The sequence below is a fragment of the Amblyomma americanum genome, chromosome 2 (genome assembly GCF_052857255.1).
Source record: "Amblyomma americanum isolate KBUSLIRL-KWMA chromosome 2, ASM5285725v1, whole genome shotgun sequence".
NCBI lineage: Eukaryota > Metazoa > Arthropoda > Arachnida > Ixodida > Ixodidae > Amblyomma > Amblyomma americanum.
Genome location: NC_135498.1, coordinates 60,799,306 through 60,812,026, shown reverse-complemented (window position 1 = coordinate 60,812,026; position 12,721 = coordinate 60,799,306).

Here is a 12,721-nt window from a genome sequence, read left to right as displayed (position 1 = left end):
GCTGTATTCTACACGCATGCAATCTTTCCAACTTTTTTTTCCCTGTGCTTTTTTTTCGTCGTTCAAGTTGTTTTCCTCAACATACTCAAACTTGAAAACATTTCGAAGGCATTTAAAACGACCAGAGAGTTCGGTTGGCCCTGAAGCCGAATCTGTACACTACAATTCGATTCGATGCTGTAAACTTTGGAATGTTTGCACAGTGCTATTCCCTATAGCAACACTTCGAGGAAAAGGCAGTCTCAAGTGCATAGCACAAAATTGCTTAGGGGAAGCGCTCATGTGGAAGGCAGCTAACCGTGTCAATGATGTGAACTGTTCAGTTCAGGAATACGGAACGAAGGGAAGGGTGGCACGAAAGCGCTAGAAAAAAATGTGATAATCTCTGCAGCGGCAATGTTTTCCGTATCCGTGCTTTATACCAGTGGTCTCCACCAGCAGATTTTGGGTCTGCTTTCTGGAGAAAAGCGCGGTAACTGCCTTACTATGAGTGGAAAGCTAAACCGTGACGACTCCCTCCTGTATCCTCTATTTACTCACACTTAAAATACTGCGAGGGCTACCCTGAGAGCTCTCATCCCCCCGTCTGAACCATCATTCTCCGTTCCTATCCTTGATTTCCACTCAAACTCGTCCTATCTCGACGAGTCGAGATTCTCCGAGACAAATGAGGGAGCACTGCATGACTAAGCACGTTTGATTTAGCCTTGATTCTTAATGCCGAAATCGTTGCTGTAGGAAGGAAGGAAGGAAGGAAGGAAGGAAGGAAGGAAGGAAGGAAGGAAGGAAGGAAGGAAGGAAGGAAGGAAGGAAGGAAGGAAGGAAGGAAGGAAGGAAGGAGAAGGAAGGAAGGAAGGAAGGGGAAGGAAGGAAGGAGAAGGAAGGAAGGAAGGAAGGAAGGAAGGAAGGAAGGAAGGAAGGAAGGAAGGAAGGAAGGAAGGAAGGAAGGAAGGAAGGAAGGAAGGAAGGAAGGAAGGAAGGAAGGAAGGAAGGAAGGAAGGAAGGAAGGAAGGAAGGAATGGGGAATGGGGAATGGCCAAGACACAGGCGGTTAATTGCTGGATGCAGGAAAGTTTTGACGGGAAAAGGAGTGGTAATAGTATGTAGTCTGATAGATTGGAAGACGGAAGGACAGGGGTCCTGTTAACTTGGAGATCGAGGACGGAACAATGGCTTAACGTGCATAATAGTATACAAAGCCTGTAATGTTTCAATTTCGTACTGACTGAGAGCGGGAAAAAGAAATTATAATCGTTGCTATAATCAGGCGCATTCTCTCTTTCTCATCCTCGCCAAGTACAGAACTATTACAAATAGTTACTAAGGATGTAGCGCAGTGTCAAGAAGTACGCGCCCGCGCAGCTTCCACAAATGAATACAATGTCTCTGTAACTTGTGTGCAGACGAACGTTCAAACCAATACACTTCTCTACGAACTTTCGGGCTCTTCAGCACTCCCCTCCGCTTTCACAGCTCTGCGCGACGCTATAGAAAAGGCGTCGGCAGTCCTTACGAAGCGTAGTTGAGCGCGCGCAATACACAAAGCAAACTGGCTGCCTAGGGCAATCCGTGTACAGACATGCGCCCAGTAAAAGTCAATTTGTGAGTGACGCTGTTCTCAATTAAACTTCTAAGCTCAATAATACACGCAGATAGAGGCGCCGGCGGAGACAGGGTACGTGGTAACTGAACTCCATACCAATCAAATTGATGTAATGTCTAACGTACATACAATGCTGATAGATATAAGCGCCGGTTTGTAATATAGGCATGCACTGCGACGTTTTCTTGGTTGCAGCACGCTAAACAAGACATCGTGCATACGTACCGCTTCTAATTAATGGCGGCCCCTGTAGAGGACAACGCTGCTGTCATAAAGCGAATTCAAGGCATGCAGTGGCGTTTCTTGAGTGGGTCAGAAACCGACTTTTTTGGTTGTCAGTGTCAATCCTGTATGAAGTATGTTCAGAACCGAGCCGAGGAGCGGCACCGCAGAACGCTCCTAACTAATCCTGGTGCATTGTGCGACGTACGCGACCTGCACTGCACCTGCAGCCAGGGGATAAGCGAGACAGCCTTCAAAGCGGGACGCTTTGTATTCAAGAGACCCGCGCCGCCTTCTGTATGGCTACGCATTTCACGTGCGCCGCTAGCTTACTGTCTGTTGCAAAGACCTGATGGATCACATTCGCTTGTGCCTGAAGACTTCTTTCCAAGGCTCGTTTTAAATCGTAGTAACTAGCGCACTGGCCTTGGCGCGTGATTACATCACATTAAGCAGCCCTTCGACCGCGAATATGCCAATTATACACGAACAAAACCTACTCAGTGCATGCAACGAGCGACACTATGGGGGAACCAAAGGCAAAGTTAGTTTTCTCCGAGCGAAGTGCTGAACACTTTCGCGGATTATTCTCGGACGCGTGCCAGTGTCCTGTTATTGTGTTGCAATCCCTAACACAGTGTGAGGAAGGAACTTTATTTAGGCTGTCGTTTACAGAAAGAATAGCGACACAGGCAGGGGACACAGGGAAAAAAGCTGAATTAGTCAGCTTGACTAACCCTCAGTTTTCTACGGTGTAAGAAGCAAGGACAAAAAGAAAAGAGCAGGCAGTGCAGCAGAATGCATATAATGTCTGTATCCGGAAAAATTAACAGTCAGTTATATAACAGTAATAAAGAGCATTCATGTTGGGCGAGAGACATTCAATAGAAATACAAAAAGTAGAAGTGTATTGCGAGATATAAAAATTTGTGAAAAGGCATTAGTTTTCAAGTTCTAAATATTGTGAGTGATTGATTAACAGACGCGGGCAGCCCTTATACCCTTCGTAAATGGCTCGAGCGGTGCCATGAAGTCGTCATCATATAATAATAATAATAATAATTGGTTTTTGGGGAAAGGAAATGGCGCAGTATCTGTCTCATATATCGTTGGACACCTGAACCGCGCCGTAAGGGAAGGGATAAAGGAGGGAGTGAAAGAAGGAAGAAGAGGTGCCGTAGTGGAGGGCTCCGGAATAATTTCGACCACCTGGGGATCTTTAACGTGCACTGACATCGCACAGCACACGGGCGCTGTAGCGTTTTTCTTCCATAAAAACGCAGCCGCCGCGGTTGCGTTTTTATGGAGGGAAAACGCTAAAGCGCCCGTGTGCTGTGCGATGTCAGTGCACGATATAAGGAACCAACTTTTTGGTGCGCGCATTCGTGAGGTAACAGAAATAAAGGTATATTAAAGAGTTGGATTTTGGTTCTTTATTCACTCCCCAAAACACGACCGGTGCACTCATCATTAAGGTTAGAGTGAAGAGCGCGCTATGTGGTAATATTTAATGCAAACTCCCAACCGACTAAGTTAGTCTCATTTAACCCCATTTAGCGAGGCGAAGGGAAGCAGTATACATCTGTGGGGCATGGAATGTTTCTAGTTGCTGAATGGTTACCGTCGGCCTTCTTTGGCGTTATGCATGTCACGCGGCAGTGTGGCTGTGAACACTAAAGATAACCTCGCCCGGGCTCTCAGTGTCTTTATACGCTGGCTACATTTATTCCATCGCTCTCGCCGTGACCTTGGACTGTTCTTCGGCGCAAATACTGCCGGGAAGACAGTGGCGCTGCTGCATATGCAGTGGCTCGAAACTAGAGTCCCCGCAGACTGCCTTGTCTGCGTCAAATATCTCAGCGTTATGAGTGCAATGTCATATCTTTTCCCTTGTGTTACCCCATAGGTTTTGTTTATTATTTGGAGCGCCAAGCAAAGTAACAACAATGAGGCCATGAAGACTGTAAATGCAAGTCACGTTAACAGCAACGAGGCGGTTATCAAAATGAAAGTCGTCCCTGGAAATCATGTAGAACGCTGCCCCTGACGATATTAGCATTGAGCGAACAGGGCGCATCTAGTAGCGACCTGCCTTCATGCGTTGGGGGAGGGGGGCCAAGTTTTTCCTACATGCCAAGAATCGGATTTAGAGGGCAGAGTAAAGTTAATTACCAGTGAATGGCGACAAAAAATATGGGCCCCTTAAGGGCCTCTTAAGGGCCTTTGCAGGCACCAACGATGTGAAGGAGACAGCCAAAACCGAGATTTGCTGAGCTTTGCTCACAGCTTTGCTCACAGTAGTGTAGGTTTAAAGCAACGTAGGTGCATAACGTCGAATGGAAATAAGCAAGTTATTTTTCAGTCTAAGCCGTGTATCTCTCTGTTGCATCGGGCGACATCAAGCAACCGACTACTTATGTTCGCATATATTTCATGTCAGCGCTTAACCTCGACCCTAACGTTCTTAGGTGGCTGCATTCGTTTCTCACTAATCGTTCACAATTTGTCACCGCTAATAATGCTTCTTCCTTCACTTCTCCAGTTGGATCTGGAGTACCACAAGGCTCTGTTCTAGGGCCTCTGCTTTTTCTTATATATATCAATGACTTACCTGACAAACTATGTTCAACAATAAATCTTTTTGCTGATGACTGCGTCATATACCGCGCAATTAACAGTGACTCTGATATAGCTCTTCTTCAATCGGATATTGATCATGCTCTTGAATGGACTAACAAATGGAACATGGAACTAAACATAAAAATGTGCAAGTACATGCGGGTTTCTCGTCGTAACACCACATTGCCTTCATATCGTCTTAAAAATTGCAGCCTTGAGTCTGTGCCTTTTTACAAATATTTAGGTGTCTTCATTTCCCATAATCTTTCTTGGAAAGTACACATAGACAATGTAAGCAATAACGCTAACCGCATGCTGGGCTACATACGCCGTAACTTTAATCTTTATTCTAGCTCCGTAAAACTGCTTCTCTACAAGTCGTTGGTTCGTAGTAAACTAGGATATGCTGCATCTATCTGGGACCCCTATCAAGAGACACTAATATAACAACTCGAATCTATACAGAACCGTGCGGCCCGTTTCATTCTCTCGAATTATCACCGTAACTCTAGTGTCAGTGCCATGAAATCAAGCTTATCACTCCCACTACTGTCGCAACGTAGAAATATATCCCGCCTTTGTCTATTCCATAAGATTTACTACGATAACCCCATCCTTAAGAGAAAATTTATAACGCCACCTTGCTACGTTTCAGCTCGGATCGACCATCGTCATAAAGTTGGTATTCTTTCATGCCAAACAAACCACTTTTACAACTCATTCATCCCCAGCACATCGGCACAGTGGAATCACCTTCCCCGATCGGTCGTCGAAATAAGTTACCATTCTGTGTTTAAATCGGCTTTAATTAACTTGATGGTAACATAGTACTATGTAATTCTTGCGCCCTACCGTTTATTTTTTTCAGCTTATATGGTAGTTCAAACAGACCTGGTCTGCGTGGTATGCTTGTTTGCGTGGTATGCTTACTTTTATGCTTACTTTTATTCTTTGCTCATAATTTCGTGTTAAATGACTGTTAATTTGTTTGATTGTATTTGCTGTAACCTACTGATTTGCGCGAGCCATATTCTTGTTCACATTTTTGTGTTACTTGTGACTGCTGTTCCTTTGTTATTTTGTCTATTGTACCCCACTCCCCTATGTAATGCCCTCGGGCCCTGAGGGTACTGAAATAAATAAATAAATAAATAAATAAATAAATAAATAAATAAATGAATAAACAAATAAATAAATAAATAAATAAATAAATAAATAAATAAATAAATAAATAAATAAATCCTAGCGTCCATTTTTAGTTGTTAGCGCTCGGGAAACTGAGCTACCACCTTTTTTCATAAAAGGAAGGAGAGATGCGAGCACCTTGTTTTGCGCAATGCTATGCCGCAGCGCGGTCCGCATTACAACCATCGGCATGCCAAAACTGACGACCATGCAGTTTAGCCGGTGAACGTTTAGGCTCTAGCACGAGATGGTGTGGTTTCACAATGGCAAAGCATGGGCATTGAGCAGGCAATCGTAGCCTAATGACGACACATCTTTCGCTATGTAATAGCTTATGGCACAGATTGCACTGTACCACTTGGCAACGGTGAGACGTCAGAAGAGTTTCTAGTTTTGCCGTCATTATCATCATCAACTTTAACGTTTCTATTAATGAAGACAGCAGTAGACTCACTGTCCCGATCTGCTCCGCGCGTTCAAGTTCGTCTTGGGAATATTTTCGGCCATGTAAGATCGTGGACAAAATCTCCAAGTAGCATCAGCAGCGATTGAAGCGCATAGCTCCGTCATCCGTTGATGCATGGAGACCACACTATTGGACGGGGTAATGGACTACCGGGCTCTCGTAGAGGGAGGCGAATTGAGCCAATCGCTTGCCGACAAGACGTGTACGGGCCCAGATCGCCTTATGCGCGTCTGGAGGCTTGTCCAAGATATAGTAACTATAGCTCCTCTCGGCTGCATCGTATGATCAATGCCATATCCTGCTGCGCCAGGGCTCAATTGTAGTGCGAAAGCACTTATACGCTCACCAAAACCGTCCAAGAATCTTGTCACCGTGTGTTCACCGTATGTACCTACGCTCACCGTACGTACGATCTTGTGCCATCGCCTAGCAACCCGAGTTACTACCAGAGCGTACTCGGGTAGTACTTACCCGAGGTTACTCGGGTACGCTCGAGTAAGTTCGGGTAAGTTCGGAGGAACGTCGCGACAGCTGCGCGAGAGGTTGCTCTGTAAGAGCAGCATGTCTCGCACAATACCCGCGGGTGACTGTGACAGGAACAGCCACCTGTCAGTGCAGTGGAGCATCGCTTAACCGCTGCGCCACTGCGCTGGTGTAGGCGGAGCTTAAGTGCCGCCTCCAACTGAAGTATGAACACCTGCTTTCGCACGTCAACTCGGTATAACAATGTTAAACCCACCAATTTTTTTTCTTCTCCTGACCCCCACCTCCTCTCGGCCCGGTCTAGTTTTTTTCTTTTCACATTAGCTTTGTACAGGCGATAATTACGGAATCATTGTCATTTCTTTGCTTCATTGATAGATAAAAAGTGTTAAGGCATTTCTCTCCTTTTTTAGCTTGAAACACGTTATTTTGAGGCTTATGAACTAAAAAAATCACCTTACATGTGGCATATCTGTGCAAAAATCGGCCCTCCTCGTACAAGATGCATGTAACTAGCCCTCGTTCGTGGCTTCCTGCAGAACATGTGCTTTAGGTTGTACTCTAGTGTCCTCCCCCCCCCCCCCCCACTTTCGCTAACTCCTTCCGCGAGATCGACAGGTCGTTAGCTCAAGGAGCGAGCTCTTTCACGAGTGAATGCGGTCCGCTACGGGCTGGTCCACTTCGGCTCGTACACACTTCCTGCAACACTGTAGCGCTTCTATTGTTAATGATCCACCTCGCTTCCCGGTTCGCTTTCACTTTCCTTCTCTCTTGCCCGCCTGCGCTGGCACTATTATTTCTGAAAGAAAACACGGTGTCCAGTAGCCTCGGAGCACACGGCATATACCTCGAACTGCTTGAACTGTAAGCGCGCAAATAATCGGCTGCTTCCTGTACTTCCCTGCCGACTGCGAACCGTATGCCGGAAACGCACCGCCCGCCGGCTTCAAAAACAGGCGTAAAGAAGCGCGCACACGAAGAAAACATTCCAAGATCAACTTCTCGCTACTCAGAGGCAGGCACGCACACTCATGTAGGAAGCGGGCAGCATAGCCATTGTTCGACGAGTTTCGACTTTATGCGCCTATGGCAAAGTAGAAGACACTTCTCGGAGAGTGCAATGAGTTCCTTGTTCATTGGCCAGTGTGCCGTTGTACCACTCGTCTGTCCTGTAGCGCAAGCCAAAAGCTTTGCGCGAAAACGCTACGAACATCACACGCTGGATGCTCGGCGTGTGCCACTCATCAAAAAGTCCGTGCTTGCTCCTTCAAGCGTTCTTTCTTTCTTCATTGATTCATTGAGATGGAAAGGGAAATGAAAGAGGATAATGAGTGATCGACAGTACGGTGCGGAAATAACACGGAGCGTCGGAATGACTCGCCCTTTCCTGGCTCCTGGTCCTTGCAGTTTGGGTAAATATTAGGGAGATGCATGGAGTTAATTTTGGGGAGAACGGAATTAAAATGGATTGGAGGCAGAAGGCTATCGAATGTGATGAAGCACCTCGTTATAAACAGACAAGTTATTTTCTACCTGGGCTGTAAAGACTAAAGACTAAAGGCCTTACTAACTATAGTCGGATTGGAACTATAGCTAAGTCTCTCAGCTGGACTGCTGCATGCATTCGAAACGTGTAACAGCGCATGCTTCGTTGGAATTGCACTCAGGCTCATTTGATGCTTTGGAAGAATTGCTGCTTCTTTTCATTCTTAACAGCTTTTCGATGCACTCATCTCGGTGCCTTGACGCTTCGATTTCATAAATTAGCGCTGTCAAATAGGCAGGCCGAAATTTTGTTGGCGCGTGGAACAGGTCTGAAGATAACATGCTCCTTATCGAAAGCGGCGAATCTTGACAGTGTTATGCCTGGCGTGCCTTTCAGTACAAATGAATAAAGACGCTGACTCCCCGACCTCTAAGAAGCTCCCTTTACTGAGAGACACTCTGAGTTGCTCTCACTTGTGCAGTATGTAAATAGTCTTTTTATAAAGTTTTCCACGTTTTATTCCTCCGATCTTCCTCGTCCCTTCTCCGGCCCAACCACGCTACCTGAATCCCAACAACAGTGAAGGCCTGCACTGGAGACGGGCAGCACTGGTATGCGTACAACAGCAGGAGGTTCAAGTTAACCCCAATTCGGGATATGTTTCAACTGAACTGATGCATTTTAGCGACTCAGTTATGACGAGCCCATTTAAAGGGTAATTCACTCAACGACTCTACAGTCGGATACAACTCAAGAACGAAGCGGCATATGCACCTCAGTGGGGGCACTCCAGCCAATGGCGTCGATCGGTTGTTCCCCTTGACCGATTCTGCTCCTCTACCCCTTGACAGATCCCCTTGGGCTGGCTAGCGTGAAATCGCAGGGAGTGGCATATTAATGGGGCATATGAAGCACATATTAATCGGTTTAACCGCAGCGTCATTAAAATCACTCGACGACATTGGCTGGAGGGCCTCCCTTTTAGCATAAGCTGGAGCAAGACGCGAAAGCAGGAAAAAATTATTGTGGCTGAAGCTTAAACTAAGTTTATGTAAAAAAAATGATTAAAAAGCCACATTTTTTGCTTTTTTACTGAACCAATAAAAGAGGATTCTGGTTGGGCTAGTCACGTTTCTAGGACAAACTTCTAGGACAGAATCTTGCCAGGACAAACTTGCTTGCCAATTCATTTTTTTTTCAAGACTGTGCTACAGTGGACTCTGTTGTCGGAGTGCAAGTGTGCTCTGTTAATGAAGATGTCTTTTTTTGCAAATTTGCAACCCCCCGCTGTAACGCCTTCGGGCAATGCGGGGTAATTATTGAATAAAGAATAAAGAATCCGCAAAATAAGGCCTGAACCTCGAGTGGGATTAACCTCCTCGTGCGGCAATAGAGCACTCTCGATTGGCAGGTGGTAACCGCCACGAGGGTCACTAGGGTTATGGCAGAATCGTGCTTGCTTCGTTCACAAAGAGCTCACGCGTTCGTTCGTGGGGCCACGTACGACGCATCACCAAGATCCTCAAGTCTGAGCGAGCACCCGTCATGTGGTATGTGTTTTCTATGTGTCCTCGTCTCGTAGCGCTGAGTCAACATTTATAACCAAGGAAACACGGAAAATTATTGCATGGCTTCATTAATTAAGTTAGATGGAAGAACAACGCAAGCGAAATTGTCGTTTTACATCATTGCACGTTTGATTCAAATACTTTTAACTCCAGCCAACTTTTGCTTCTTCACGGAAGAGTGCTGAAGTGAGGAAAAATATTCGCGAAAAATAGTTCGTTGAAACTACATTCAGGCAGTCGCCAACAAGCTCAATTTTTTTTTTTTTCAGACCAATCGGCCATGGTCACTCTTGCGATCTTGGGTGTTTCGCGTGTACTGGCCCGCATAAAAAATCCATACAAAACATTTAGGCAAGCATATTCCGTCCAACACTACGCAAATGTGAGACCACCTTTCCGAACTGTCCTGAACGTTCAGCCTAGTAAATATACCACGAAAGTTCCCAAGTCCTCGTACTCGCTCCTCACCATCTGCGGAAGCACGGAAAATCTCAATGGGTGGATGGATGATAATGGCTTTACCCTCTGTATCGGACGGCAGCTTGCGCCACCTAGCCTATGTTAACCCCCCACCCCCCACCCCCAACATGTTTTTTTCCTTCTTTCTCTATTTCAAAAGCGCCCCCAAAGCGCAGATTGCGGCAGGAAAGGAACGTGGCTCCACACTTCCGCCTCTGTCGCCTCCCTCCGTTCTCATTTCCCCCTTATCTTATCCCCCTTATCCCCCTCATTTCCCCCTTATCCTTATCTGCTCGTGGCACAAAAGCTCTTACCATAGTGCACCTTTCAAAAGTAAACGAAGCCCTAGAATCGATTACATGTATTTTATCATCACAGCAGAGGCGTGGCGCCGATGCTTATAGTCTTGTTCTTTGCGTCGATGACAAACGTCTGTGGAGATTAAAAGACCTCACTGTCTGTCGAGACGATCAGCAGAAGGAAGAGTTGAAAGTCACGCACCTCCGCTCTACAGCCTTCGAAAGCACCTAGTGTGACCTTTCGACGAGTTTGCTTTTGCATGGGTGGCACGCACTGCAGCAATGGCAGCGAAACGCCGAAGCGATTAGCGCACTACGTTGGTTGTCTGTGGTCTCTTACGCGTCTCCGCTTAGGGCAGAAGGCGCCAGTCGGTGTGCGCAAGGCATGTAATTATGAGCCCACCGACTTCGACCTCGTGCATCGCCCCCACATTCGTGCTGCGCTCATTTGTCCATCGTTTCTTGCCTCGCCTGCCTGGGTATCTGGCAGCGCCCTCATTTCGTTCGTCATATGTGCGTTGAAGTACGAGTGCGCCTGCGTTACGGCGCTCCTTCACAGCTGCTCTTGACTTCTTACGCAAGAGTGTCGTCATGCGACACACGACCGATAAGTAAGATATGCTGCATCCTAGGTCATAAAATTGCTATGAAAAGGGAAATCCCAAGAAAAAAATTACAGATCTCACACTTCCTAAGTGCGTGAACATAGCACACCATGAAGAACTTAAAGTATTTTCTCAAACGAATACTACTGGTGGGAACACTTCCAACCTGTGTCGGAAATCTGAACAATGTGTTTTGGCCAGCTATAGACATAGTCTCCGGCATAAATGGCGGCAATAAAATAATCTCGATCAAGCCGAACTAACACAACGTTCGATTTAATTATTTAGTTTTCTTTCCTTCCTTAGTCAAGGCTGTAAAGCCAGGAACAAATCTGGCAACCGGGAATTCTCAGACTTCGTGGAGGTCTACATTTAGTGGTACTTTCAAGTATAATTCGGCAAGGAAGAAGAAAAGGACAGCCTGTTTCTGAGGTATTGGCGTTTGAGGACAGCAACATCTACAGCTACTCGCCTGGACTATTTTATGCTCGGAATTATTCCCGGCTCCAGAAGAAATGTACAACCAGCCAAATAGCCAATAACATCTGATTCTCCGGATCTTACGAGAGCGCCAACGCTAAATGCATTACACAAAAGGACTAGATCCCGGCGCGTGGCGCGCTTGGAAAACTGCCGGCGGACTCATCGTCGTGGCGCCCATTCTTTTCGCGATCAATCGTGGAGGAAGAGAAGCGATCCCATTCGGTGAAACCGTGCCTCACATGCGAAAAGGGCTCCACAAAAGTAAGCCTCAAACTTACCGCGGCCAGGGTAGGCGGCGAGGCGGCGGAGCATCTCTACCGCATGTCCCACGCTTTTCGTTTGCAACTCCCTGCAGTGCAGAGGGGTCCACAACAGTAGCCACGCACTCATTCTCGAGGGGTAGTTCACAAAGCGGCCCAGTCAGCGCTTAAAGGGCTAACTCGATGGATACTTCCTATAGGCGCACGCGCAGAGCGCCTACGCGCAGGGTCGCACGCCGGAGCAGGTCTGCAAAGGAGCGAAGCTACGAGCCCGGCGCAGATATCGGTGCGTACTATCGTTAGCAAAGTAAGAGGCCCCCGCGAGCGAGTGCCGAACCGAGCCAAACTAAGTCTTAAGCTAAACTGCATGCGGGTGCCACCTGACGAAGCAGTATTGTTGTGAGACCGGCGCAGAGCGCGCTCGGCGTCGTTCTGCTCGAGATGAGCGCGAGCCAGTGCGCCGGTCTCGACACCACAAGCGCTTGGTCAGGCGCCGCCTGCATGCACTTCGGCATGGATAGCCAAGCGCTGGCAGGAGCCTCTTACAAAATTTTGCTCGCGACAGTAGTGCATGTCAGATACCGGCGCCTGCGCTCGGGCGCGCATCGGAAGCGGGGTGCGGTATGCAACAATTGGAGGACCGCGGAGCACTCAGTGTCCCTTTTAACGCGACAGCGTTTAGGAGCTCGTGTCGCAGAAAAGCAGGCGTTGGCGTTGTTGGCGTTGTGGACTTGCCGGCATTGTAACACGAGAACCTCCAAATAAAAAGGTCTTGTGATAATACAAGGAATCGAACACAGGTATGCCAGAATGCGAGGCGATCACGTGCATTCGAACTGAATAATGTGGCCCTAGTGAATGCGTGTGATCTTTGACTTCTTGAAGTGTATTTGTGTACTGAAGCGTATATGAGCAATACCCTTTCAGCACTGCAACGCGCTGTCGCGTTCCACTCTTAAAGGCGAAGCTTAAGCGTCTTCAAA